This window comes from Oryctolagus cuniculus, chromosome 6 (assembly GCF_964237555.1).
Source record: "Oryctolagus cuniculus chromosome 6, mOryCun1.1, whole genome shotgun sequence".
In the NCBI taxonomy this organism is placed as follows: domain Eukaryota; kingdom Metazoa; phylum Chordata; class Mammalia; order Lagomorpha; family Leporidae; genus Oryctolagus; species Oryctolagus cuniculus.
Window position 1 is genome coordinate 6,723,560 of NC_091437.1, and position 11,691 is coordinate 6,735,250.

At 57.2% G+C, this 11,691-nt stretch overlaps 1 long non-coding RNA gene across 1 annotated transcript; it reads left to right on the forward strand.

Annotated features, from left to right (window-relative positions):
- Positions 1-652: 652 nt before the first annotated feature.
- On the forward strand, positions 653-4,395 carry LOC138850124 (uncharacterized). Its single transcript, XR_011389653.1, has 2 exons — positions 653-2,968; positions 3,804-4,395. It is a non-coding gene; the product is annotated as an uncharacterized lncRNA (long non-coding RNA).
- Positions 4,396-11,691: the final 7,296 nt, after the last annotated feature.

Consider the following 11,691-nt stretch of genomic DNA (forward strand, 5'->3'; position numbering starts at 1 on the left):
CCATCTGGGGGAGTGAGCCAGTGGGTAGAGGATCTCTCTCCCTCCCTCTCTGTCCCTCTGCCTTTCAAAGCAATAATTAAAAAAAAAAAGGAAAGGAAAGGAAGGAGGTGAGAAACAGAGGGGAGATAGCAGAAGACAGCGAATGCATCAGAGGGGAGAGAGGGAACCAGGAGCCCATCTGGGAGCGAGGTGTGGGGGGAGATCCTCTTCTGTGTCTTTATAGGGAGCACTGGGCTGTCCTCCGCAGCTGCAGACAGCTGACCTCCAAATCCAGGTGAAAAGTGGGACACGTAATGCATTATCCAGATGTTTCCAAGTATCTGCAGTTTTGGCGTTTGGCAGAGAAAGCTTCCCAGTGAGTGCGCACGCATCTCACCCTCAGCTACAGATGTCGACATCCTGCAGCAGCTGCACATGGCCCGGCGCCTGCCTGCAGAAGGCGGGTCTCCACCTCCGCACCTGTCTGACGCCCGGTTGCACGTGGGGCAGCCCGTGTTTGCTCTGGCTCTGCACACGCTGAGCCGGCGCTGTCCTTGTGCATTAGAAGGGGGGTGGGTGTGGGGGTGGGGGTGGGAGGGACACGGCCGTCACCCGGGAAGAGGGGTGGCAGCGTTTTGAAAGCTTTTGCAGAGTACTTGGAAGGGGTGAGAAATCTTCTCTTTCAACAGCGTGAGGCTCACTGGTGCTTAAGAATTTCAGAAATCGCTTTGATTTAAATTCTGATCCTTGGAAGAGATTGAAGAGCACATCCTAACGCGAGCGGAAAACCACCTTGACGCAGGGCTTGGAAAGGGCCCGAGGGGACTCTTCAGGGCTTTAGCCGTCACCCGTCATCCCGACGCCCATGCTCCCTCTCCCTCCAGCCGCTGCACCAGGACAGCAGCCGCAGGTGACAGTGCACCAGCCAGCCACGGGCCAGGGAAGCTTCACTCCTGGACAGCACACTCCACGTCTCATGGAACTTCCACGCGCCACGAAATACCCTCCGTGAGTTTGTTCCAAACATTAACAAGTATGGTTCTGGGTGTTGTGGTGCAGTGGGGTCATCCGGCACCTGGGATGCCCACATCCCGTATCAGAGGGCCGGTTCCAGTCCCTGCTCCCCATCCAGATTCCTGCCAAGCACCTGGGAGCCTGCAGGTTCTGACCCAGGTACCTGGGTCCTTGCCAAACATGTAAGAGACCCAGTTGGCATTGCAGACTCCTGGCTTTGGCCTGGCCCACCGCCTGGATTGCTGTAGGCATTTGGAGAGTGAACCCACAGATGAAAGATAGCTCTCTCTGCCGTTCAAAAATCAGTCAGTCCATCCATCACACACACACCATCCTTAGCTCTCAAGCTGCGCAGAATCAGGCCAGAGCCAGATTTAGTCTGTGGGCTGCAGTTTCCCAAGCTCTAGCCTGAAACATGAGAGATTTAGACTACTAACACTACGATAATAGCAGCACATGTCTGTAGTATGTCTGACATGTGCCCAGAGCCATGCTAAGCTTCCTACGTGTTCTGTAGAAGCCCAGTCCTCAGAGTCAGCCCCGTGAGGCAGAGCCCTCATTTCTTTCAATAAACAGAAAGTGAGAGTGGAGCCTGCAGGTAGCTGAGCTCTGCATACCCTTGGGTGCGTGCTCACTGCACCGGGGTGTCCGTCCAGAGGCTGAGCGGGGGTCGGGACCAAGCCCTGCACCTCGTGGGATTGATCTGCCCAGGGGAGCCCTGTTTCTGACTTGTGCTGCTGGCTAATGGGCTACCGCCTCCGGCAGCTCGTCAAGTGACGGGGTCGGTGCTGGAACCCAGGCCTTTCGGTACACTGACTGTGTTGGCTGATGCTGCTGCCTGCAGGTCTGTGGAGTGCGTGTTCTGTCGCAGCAGTGGTCTTGGCACAAGCTTTCTTTGTTTCTCTGTAATCTCTCTGCTTTGTGCCCAGGCTGACTGATGTCCTTGTGTGTCCCTAGGGCTTGCCCCCTGCAGTCAGGTGTTGGTCCTGCAGTAATGTGTCAGCAGCGCCCAACAAGCCAAGAGTGACACGAGTCACACTGCCGCTCTTCACAGTCATGATGCTTTCTCAAGCCGGCCGAGCCAACGTATTTCCCAGGGGTCTAAAATGAACGGCAGTTCACAGTGGCCAGGAGCCAGGACTCCATCTGGGCCTCCCACATGGGTGACCAGGGCCCACGTCCCTGAGCCATCCTCTACTGCCTCCCAGCGCGCGCATTAGCAGGAAACCAGATCCGAAGTGGAGGAGCCAGGCCTCAAACCGGGCAGTCCCATAGGGATGCAGGTGTCGCACCAGCAGTGGCTGTGCCACGGTGGCCCTGGGGATGGCTCTGGTGCCGTCATCAGAGGGGGAGCTCAGGGACATGGAAGGCTGAAGTCCCAGCCCCTTCTCAGCATGATGGCCTCCTCTCTTCAGAGCCTCTGCCCGCCTTGTTTCCTGTCCGTTCCATCCCTAAAGCATGCCTTCACCCCAGTGTCCCTTGGTTTCTGAAATGTGGCCCTACACTCTGCCCAGTTCCTCCCTGTGCAGGTTAGGGTGCTGGAATCAGTGCCCCAGCGCCCCCACTCCCCATGCAGGTTGGGGTGCTGGACTCAGTGCCCCAGCGCCCCCTCTCCCCATGCAGGTTGGGGTGCTTGTACAGATCTCTGTTTGCTGCCCCATTTGGCACCCCGCTGATGTTCTGCTGGAGCTGGGGTCTGAGCCAGGCACTGACAGCCCTTCCAGGGTCTCCCGCCTTTGTGTCGTCCCCTCAGCTCCGCCTGTCCAGTGGATCTCCGTCTGCGGTCGCCCTGATGAACGGTCTCACCCTTGCCTCTGAGCCTGCGTCTCCAGAGCACTTCGTCCCGCCCTGACCCCTCTGCTGCAAAGCCCCTTCTCGGGAGTGCTGCCCTCTGTCCCCAGCCCGCCGTGGGTCTCCTTCCACCCCGTCTGTCACTCAACATCCTCCTACTTTCTTCTTCTCAGACTGACTCTGGGTGAGTCCTCCATCCCCCGAGACAAGAAACCCTTCGGGGTGATCAACTGCACGTTCCCAGCTCTGTTCTGCGAGCTGGGCGGGGGCCTCAGGCTCTCGCTCTGCCGGACTCGCCAGTCTCGCCTGGACTTCTCGGACCCTCTGCCCGTGTGCCTGGGCTGGCGGGAACAGAGACCTGCCGGCCCGATGCAGCCGCACTGCAGCTCGCCCTGGGCTGCCCCTCCCCTCCCCGGGGCTGTGCCCAGGACACGGGGGACGCTGGGTCCTGTGTCTCACCCCGGTTTCTTCAGGATGTGGATGGAAGCTTCCGATCCCCTAGGGGCTTCTCAGCACAGAAGCAGGGGATCAGCCCCGGGCCCCTCTTGAGTGTCCCTGGAAGAGCTCAGATCTGAGTGTGGGCTGGGTGGGAGAGGCTGACCGAAAAGGGAGAAACGTGTGCAAAACAGAGAACAGGGGAAAGAAGTGGCTGTGCAACAACAGCACCCGTTGCGCTACGACGGGAGTTTTTGGAATTTTTAATACTTTTTCATTTGATTACTTTGATAGCGGGATTAAGTTTGATATTACAATTTTAGCCAAAAAAAAAAAAAAATGCTTGCAAGCAGACGCTTTCTCTTCCTAATGTAATATTGGTATCTGGAGTGAGGGGTGAGGGGGAGGGGAGAATCTGTTGATGGACAAGGCCCCTAAAGCTGTCGGTGACGTTGGCAGGTGAGTGGGTGGCAGTGAAGTGCACAGGTCACTGGCGGGACAGCCGCCTGCTGGCGGGACTCCTTGGCACGGCTCACTTGGGCTCTGCCAGGCGCAGCCCTGAACGCACACCTTGCTCCGTCCAGGTGAGTCCAAGTATTCCTGCTGGATTGCCCCGGCTGCTGCCAACACCGTGCCCTCAGAGACGCTGACATCAGCGGTCAGCACTTCTGCACCCACCCGAGGACCCAGGGGGCCAAGGCAGGAGGCCATGCTGCCGCCTGGACCCCGCGTCTTGCATCGTAGCATTGAGTAGCGTGGGACTGGGGCCCGGGCACCTCTGCCGCTTCTGCTGTCTTTCCCACAAACACTAGAGATCCGTGCAGCATGACTGCAAAGTTGTCAAGAGTGACGGTCATGGGCTGGCGCTGTGGCGCAGTGGGTTAAGGCCCTGGCCTGAAGCACCGGCATCCCATATGGGTGCTGGTTCTAGTCCCAGCTGCTCCTCTTCGGATCCGGCTCTCTGCTGTGTCCTGGGAAAGCAGTGGGCCCCTGCACCCATGTGGGAAACCTGGAGGAGGCTCCTGGCTCCTGACTTTGGATCGGCGCAGCTCCAGCCATTGCAGCCATCTGGGGAGTGGACCAGCCGATGGAAGACCTCTCTCTCTGTCTCTACCTCTCTCTGTAACTCTGTATTTCAAATAAATAAAAATAAAATAAATAAAAAGAGTGATGGTCGCAAGCCCGATGTGGTGCCAGCTCTTGTTGTTACTGGATCTCTGTTCTCTTGTTTTTTTGCCTGCCAGTCCCCACCTGCTCCACTCACCCCACAAAAAGGCCTTGGCAGGGTCGTCAGGTTCCTCTTTGCTGCTGCGATGGAAGCCGCCTGGGGCCGGCCCACCCGCGGGGTGGGGCTGTGGCCCGGACCACATTCTCCGGGACTTGCTCTCCCGAGCTTCCTTGCACACAGCCAGCGAGACGGTCATTTGCAGCGGCTCTGGAAAGGGCCAGCGTCCTTACTGAAGGTCCCTCTGCTCACCCATGCTGCAAGCTGCACCGTAGCCGGGGGAGGGTGGCACTGCTTGGGTCTGAGCTCAGGGGGACAGGGCTCCTGGGAGGTGGGTCCACCTGCAAACCAGTCAGGACCGGTACCCAAAGCAGGGGAGGGCAGGGGGTGCGGGGGCAGGGGCGTTGCAGCAGGAACAGATACAGGAACTGTGCTGGGAGTGGGGGGTTTGCCTGGAGAGCAGTCGTCTACTGCCTGCCCCCCCACCTGCCACAGGCCCGAGTGTTTCTGGTTTTGTTTTGCATTAACAGTGAACACCATGATTCAGTCCCACCTTGCCCACGTGGAACGGTGGCTGTTGAGACTGAGGTATACCCTCTGCAAATTCCTATCGGACACGACTGGATGGTTGTGTGTGTGTGTGTGTGTGTGTGTGTGAAGGCCTACTCTTGATTTTAGAAGCATTTAAAAAATTACTAAATTATTTTCAAAGACAGGGTGATAGAGAGAACTTCCATCTGCTGGTTCGCTCTCCAGATGGCCACAAGGGCCAGGGCTGGGCCAGGCTAAAGCCAGGAGCCTGGAACTCCATCCAGGTCTCCCACATGGTGCAGGGGCTCAAGGACTTGGGCCATCGTCTGCTGCTTTCCCAGGTGTAGGGAGCTGGATTGGAAAGGGAGCAGTCAGGACTCGAACCAGCAGCCTTATGGGATGCTGGCCTCCCAGGTGGCGGCTTAACCCACCGCGCCACAGTGCTGCCCTCCCCACCTCCGCACAAGTAGTTCTCTGTGGTTCTCTGCTTTCCAGTGAGGATTTCGGTGGGACTGGATGTGAACGCTGTGCACGCACGTTTAGGTGGGTTCTGTTTCGGTAACTCAGTTACCTGCTCGCCCAAGCCCAGGCCCCCGGTGTCCTTCTCGGGACTTCCCCGTCTTCCTTACCCGCTCCCTGCCCCTCACAACGCACAGGCGAAAGTGGACGAGAGACAGAGACGTTTGTGTGGCCATGAACGCGAATCTGCTTTCATTTCTAAAAAGAGAAGAGCTTTTCTCAAACTCCAGCTTTTGCATCCGTCGGGCTAGATTATGCTACAGGAGGAAGCGAATTCCAGGTGCCATCCCACCGCGCCCTGTTCCTTGCTCAGCGGGAGCTTCCCGGAGGCGCACCAGGGATCCCCTGGGCCAGCAGTCCCTGGTCAGAGAGGGGCAGAGGCACCGGCACCAGGCACACTCGTTCTCAGTGGTTTTGTTCTGTGACCAGGGTAAGAAGCCGCCTGGGCCATGGGAACTGGGGACGCACTCAGAGAGGGAAAAATGCAGTGTTTGTGAACGGCCTGGTGAGCGTGACTGCTGACAGAGAGAGGCGCTGTAACAAGTGAGCCAGGACGCACCTCGCTACCCTATGCGGTCCTGCGGCTGCGGCGGGGGCGGGGGTTGTCCCCAGGTGCCTAACCTGGAGGAAGATGCTCCCCCAATATTCTCTGATGCTCATTTGCTGTCAGGTCCTACTTTAGCAGAATTGGACTTATGTCTGCGGTCAGCCTTCCACAGTCACAGGCTCCACGTGTGCAGGCTCACCCAGCCAAGGACTGGGCATGTCAGGAGAACAGTCGCATGTGTGTGCAGCATGTACTGGCGTGTGTTTCCTTGTTGTTATTCCCTAAGCACACAGGCTAACTACTCTGTACACAGCATCTGCCATGTGCACTGTAGCAGGATGATAAGTCATCCAGACGTGATTCAGATAAACGGAAGCATGTGTGCAGGTTAGATGCAAATGCTATGCCATTTTAATTTTTATTGATTCATTTGAGAGAGAGAGAGAGAGAGAGAGAAATCTTCCATCTACTTGTTCACTCTCCAAATATCTTCCACAGCTGGGACTGGGCCAGGCCAAAGCCAAGAGCAGGAACACATTCTACGTGTCCCACAAGGGCAGCAGAGACCCAGGCACCTGGGCCACCAGTGCTGCCTCCCAAGGTGTGCGTTAGCAGGGAGCTGGAGTCGGGAGTGGAGGCGGCTCTAACCCCGCGCAGGCTGTGCTGTGGGATGCAGGCATTCCGCGCGGCAACCCACAGCTAAGCCAAACCCCCTCCCAGGCCGTGTTACTTAAAGGACTTTAGCATCCTTGGATTTGGTATCAGTGAGGGGAGCAAGGCCTACAGCAGATCTCTTCTAGATCCCAAAGGACAACCATGTGCAAGATACGTGCTGGCGTGTTGTGTAGAGAATCCCGGGGCCTCTGTAGTACACACACGTGTGTGCTGATGTGTTGTGTAGAGAATCCCGGGGCCCTCTGTAGTACACACACGTGTGTGCTCGCGTGCTGTGTAGAGAATCCCGGGGCCTCTGTAGTATACACACGTGTGTGCTGGCGTGTTGTGTAGAGAATCCCAGGGCCCTCTGTAGTACACACACGTGTGTGCTGGCGTGCTGTGTAGAGAATCCCGGGGCCCTCTGTAGTACACACATGTGTGTGCTGGCGTGCTGTGTAGAGAATCCCGGGGCCCTCTGTAGTACACACACGTGTGTGCTGATGTGATGTGTAGAGAATCCTGGGGCCCTCTGTAGTACACACACGTGTGTGCTGGCGTGCTGTGTAGAGAATCCCAGGGCCCTCTGTAGTATACACACGTGTGTGCTGGCGTGTTGTGTAGAGAATCCCGGGGCCCTCTGTAGTACACACACGTGTGTGCTGATGTGATGTATAGAGAATCCCGGGGCCCTCTGTAGTACACACACGTGTGTGCTGGCGTGTTGTGTAGAGAATCCCGGGGCCCTCTGTAGTATACACACGTGTGTGTGCTGGCGTGCTGTGTAGAGAATCCCGGGGCCTCTGTAGTATACACACGTGTGTGCTGGCGTGTTATTTAGAGAATCCCGGGGCCCTCTGTAGTACACACATGTGTGTGCTGGCGTGTTGTATAGAGAATCCCAGGGCCCTCTGTAGTACACACACGTGTGTGCTGGCGTGTTGTGTAGAGAATCCTGAGGCCTTATCGCACTGGGCCCTGCTGTGCCCCACTCTCCCCACCACTGTCACTTTTAGGAGGCTCTTTTAGAAGTGTGTGCATCAGGGCGGGCGCTGTGGCATAGTAGGTTAAGCTGTCTTCTGTCTATGGCATTGGCATCCCATATGGGCGTCGGTTCAAGTCCCAGCTGCTCCATTTCCAATCCAGCTCCCTGCTAATGCAGCTGGGAAAGCAGCAGAAGATGGTCCAAGTGCTTGGGCCCCTGCACCCATGTGAGAGACCCGGAAGAAGCTCCTGGCTGCTGGCTCTTGGCTTCCACCTGGCCCACCACTGGCTGTTGTGGGAATTTGGGAATATTTCTTTCTCTCTGCCTCTGCCTCTCTCTGCCTTTTAAATTAATAAATGATTTTTTAAAAAGAAGTATATGTATCAGATGCACTTCCCAAAGTGTGTAGAAGGTGGAGTTAATGGAGACACCTGGTGCAAATATTTTTGAAATCTATCTCTATGAGGAGTCTTCAAAAAATTGCAGAAAATGAGTATTGTGAAACATGTATGCATGGATTTCAGGTGTTTTTTTTTTTTAAATTTATTTATTTGTTTGCAAGTCAGAGTTAGAGAGAGAGGGATCTTCCATCCATTAGTTCACTCTCCTAATGGCTATAACAGGTGGAGTGGGGGCTGATCTGAAGTCAGAAACCAGGAGCCAGGAGTTTCCTCCAGGTCTCCCACGTGGGTGCAGGGGCCCAAGGACTTGGGTCATCTTCTACTGCTTTCCTAGGTCATAGCAGAGAGCTGGATCAGAAGTGGAGCAGCCGGGACTTGAATAGGCGTCCATATGGGACACCAGGTTTTCTGGTGACGGCTTCAGTCGCTGTACCAGAGTGCCAGCCCCGGATTTCACAGCAGAATAAACTTCTCCTGCCTTTATTTATTTTCCACGAACTTTTTGAAGCCCTCTCATACACTCCCTCCCCTTTGGAAATGTCCTGTTTCGTGTTTGCTTGTGTGCTCGTCTCCCCTTGGGAAGCCACCCGTCTCTGACAACTGGACTCTGCTTGTTCCTTGGTGTCTCTGCACCTGGCCCCTGCTGGGCAAGGGTTGGCACCCACTTGGTATTCCAGGGACGGCTGCGCTGGCGTTGAGTAGGGACTTTAATTACATTGCAGGTGTCTCTGCCGGCCGTGGCACCTTCCCTCTGTGGGTTGCTGCAAAGTGTGGCTAATGGTTGTAACAGGCAGAGGAGTGAGCAGGGCCCTCCCAAAGTCTCTGCCTCCCGGCAGATTTACATTATTAATTCATCTGAGGTCTGGGGAACCTGTGGCCAGCGGCTCCCTCCCCCGGAGCGCGGCTGGCCCGCCCCACTCCCCTCACACACACTAAGGAGGGCGAGCGTGGGGGCCCCGAGGTGATGGCGGGCATCAGAAATTCAGGGGTGGGAGAAACACCCCCGGCGCTCAGAGCCTGGCTGACTCCACGCAGGCACGGGGTTTTAAAGATTTATTCGGGCAGACTAACGCAGCCGCTGAGTGCAGGAAGTGAAGCGGCCGGCGCTGCGCAGGTGGCAAGGGTCCCCCAGCTGAAAGTGGAGGGGGGAGCCCAGGGCCTGCCGCTCTTTGCTTCCCACGGCAGCTGCCGTCTGCAAGTTGCCTGCATCTCCTAAAAATTTAATCACAGCCTTGCGAGGACGTCTGCCGTTCCCAGGGACCACAGAAGGCTGGATTCGGATGCGGGAAGACAGAGTTGCGCTGGTCTCCTTGACCCACTTAGCAATGTGGCTGACGAGGGAGGGTGAGCGGACTGCGCCTGGTTACCCACTCGCTTCCACACGAAGCGCAGACGGGCGGGTGTGGCCTGGGACCTCGCGGAACAGGAAATGTGTGTGATTTTGTCCGGCTGCGGCATCTCTGTTTGTATCTGCCCTTCCCGGGCCACGGCTTGATAATGGCAAAACCCAAACAGGACCCTGGCAATTTCCCAGGGTATCCACTTGCTACTTTCTTTTTGGATCGTCAGTGCTGACAAAAGACTTTTTTAAAAAATATTTATTTATTTATTTGAAAAGCGGAGTTATAGGGAGAGTGAGAGAGTGAGAGCGAGAGCTTCCATCTGCTGGTTCAATCCCCATAGCTGTAAAGGCCGGGGCCGGTCAGCCAAAGCCAGGAGCCAGGAGCTTCATCCGGGTCTCCCATGCGGGTGCAGGGGTCTAAGCACTTGGGCCGTCCTCCACTGCTTCCCAGGTGCATTTGCAGGGAGCTGGATCGGACCTGGAGCAGCCCGGACTAAAACTGGTCCCCATACGGGATACAGGCACCCCTGGCAGTCTGTGCTACAATGCCACCCCTGAAAGACCGTTCTGTGTAACTCCCAGGCAGGCGTGTGTGTGCGGGTGGATCCGAGGCCCGTGGAAGGAGCCCGTCTTCTCCCAAGGCTGCATCCCATCTTCCTCCTCTGTGGAGGATGCTGTGGGCGTAGAGCCGTGGGGTGATTCAGCAGAGACACGTGCTGGTGACCGGACTCGTGGGTCAGCCGTGCGTGCTTTGGTGGAGGCCGGACGGAACCTGGAGGCGAGGGCCAGAGACGGGCGTGCCGTGGCCGGAGTCGCACCGCCGGTTGGAAGGCAGCTCCCCTGCTCGCCGCTGGCTGGCTGCATTTTCCTTCTTGCTCAGTTCTCCTTCCTTGTTCCCCCGCGTGGCTTCCCCCGTCCGTGTCTTCACGCTGAGTCTGAGAGCAGCCAGGAACACACTTGGCTTTCCTTCTTGCTTTCTCTCCACGTCCAGGATTCCCTCCCTGCCCTCTGGGCTCCGGGCTCTTCCCCTACTTTCTGTTCTCTGGGGGCCTGGGTCTGGGTTCTAGGCTCTCCTGGCTGAACCAGGAGTGAGGGAAGGGTTGCAGGCTGGTGTTGTTCCTGACGCTGATTTTGCCACAAAAGCCGAGTGCGGTGGGGCAGTGAGGAGGAACATTTGAAGTGCAGCAGACCCTCGCCCACGGGCCTGCTGCTGGCAATAACACGGGAGCCAGGGCCCGCGTCTCCCCACGGCCTCGCCTGGCCTCACCCCGTCTTCCCTGTGCAGGTGATGTCCCCAGCACCCATTCCTGCCTTCAGATCCCAGGGAGAGGTCGGGTCCTCGTGTCCTGCTTTCGGAGTGGCCGCCCGCTGTCCCTCTATCCTGCTATGACTTTAGGCTGGTGAGGCAGGAGGCTGGGGAGCCCAGGAGGGTTTGGAGAGTGTCTCATGCTCAGGGGCCTGGTGCAGAGCCTGGTATACAGTCGGGGCTTACTAGATAGTGACCAGCGGAGCTCTCTCCTGCTCATGCATGTTTTGTGCCAATGCTGCGTCCTGTCCAATAACAGTGACTCTCACCTCTTGCTCCTGGACACGGTGGGATGGCTGAAGGGACCAGCACATCAGCCTGTGGGCAGGCAGGGCGTGCTCCACCTGTCAGTCATTCCAGAAGCGTGCGTTAGGTTGCAGCATCGTCGGACTCTGCTCGGCGCTGGAACTGGAGAGGGGTACCGAGAAGCGTCATCATCTCTTTGGCTCAAGATCTTTGAAACTGAGCTGGTGGCACGGGTCTTAGCCAAGTGCCACGATTAAATGGTGATGGCAAAACACCGAGACCTGTTCTCGGGCAAGTGGAGCTTCGGGGCTGGGGAGGTTCACGTGGGAGTCAGGACGTGAGCAGGAGCGATGGGCGGGGCAGGCTTCCTGGGCGGGTGGACTGGCTCAGGGGACCGAGCCGTGGGGACGGGCCTGTGCGTGGCTCGTGGGAGGTGGGAGCTTTCCAGGGGCACTGGGAGGAGTGTGCATGAGAGCGGGAGGGAGAGGAGGCGTTCAGGGTCAAGTTATGGAGAATCAGGACACGTAGGCTGTGACCTTGCTGCCAGCCTGGGCCCAGGGGTCAGCCAGCAGCTGCCATGTCCAGGGCGGCAGGGGCAGTAGCGGGGCTTGGAAGCCGTGAGGGAGGTCACTTGGCACCTCCGCTTTATGCTGGCCTCTTGGTTTCGATTTCACCCCAGTCCGCACCCAGCTTTTTTTTTTTTTTTTTTCTTTTTT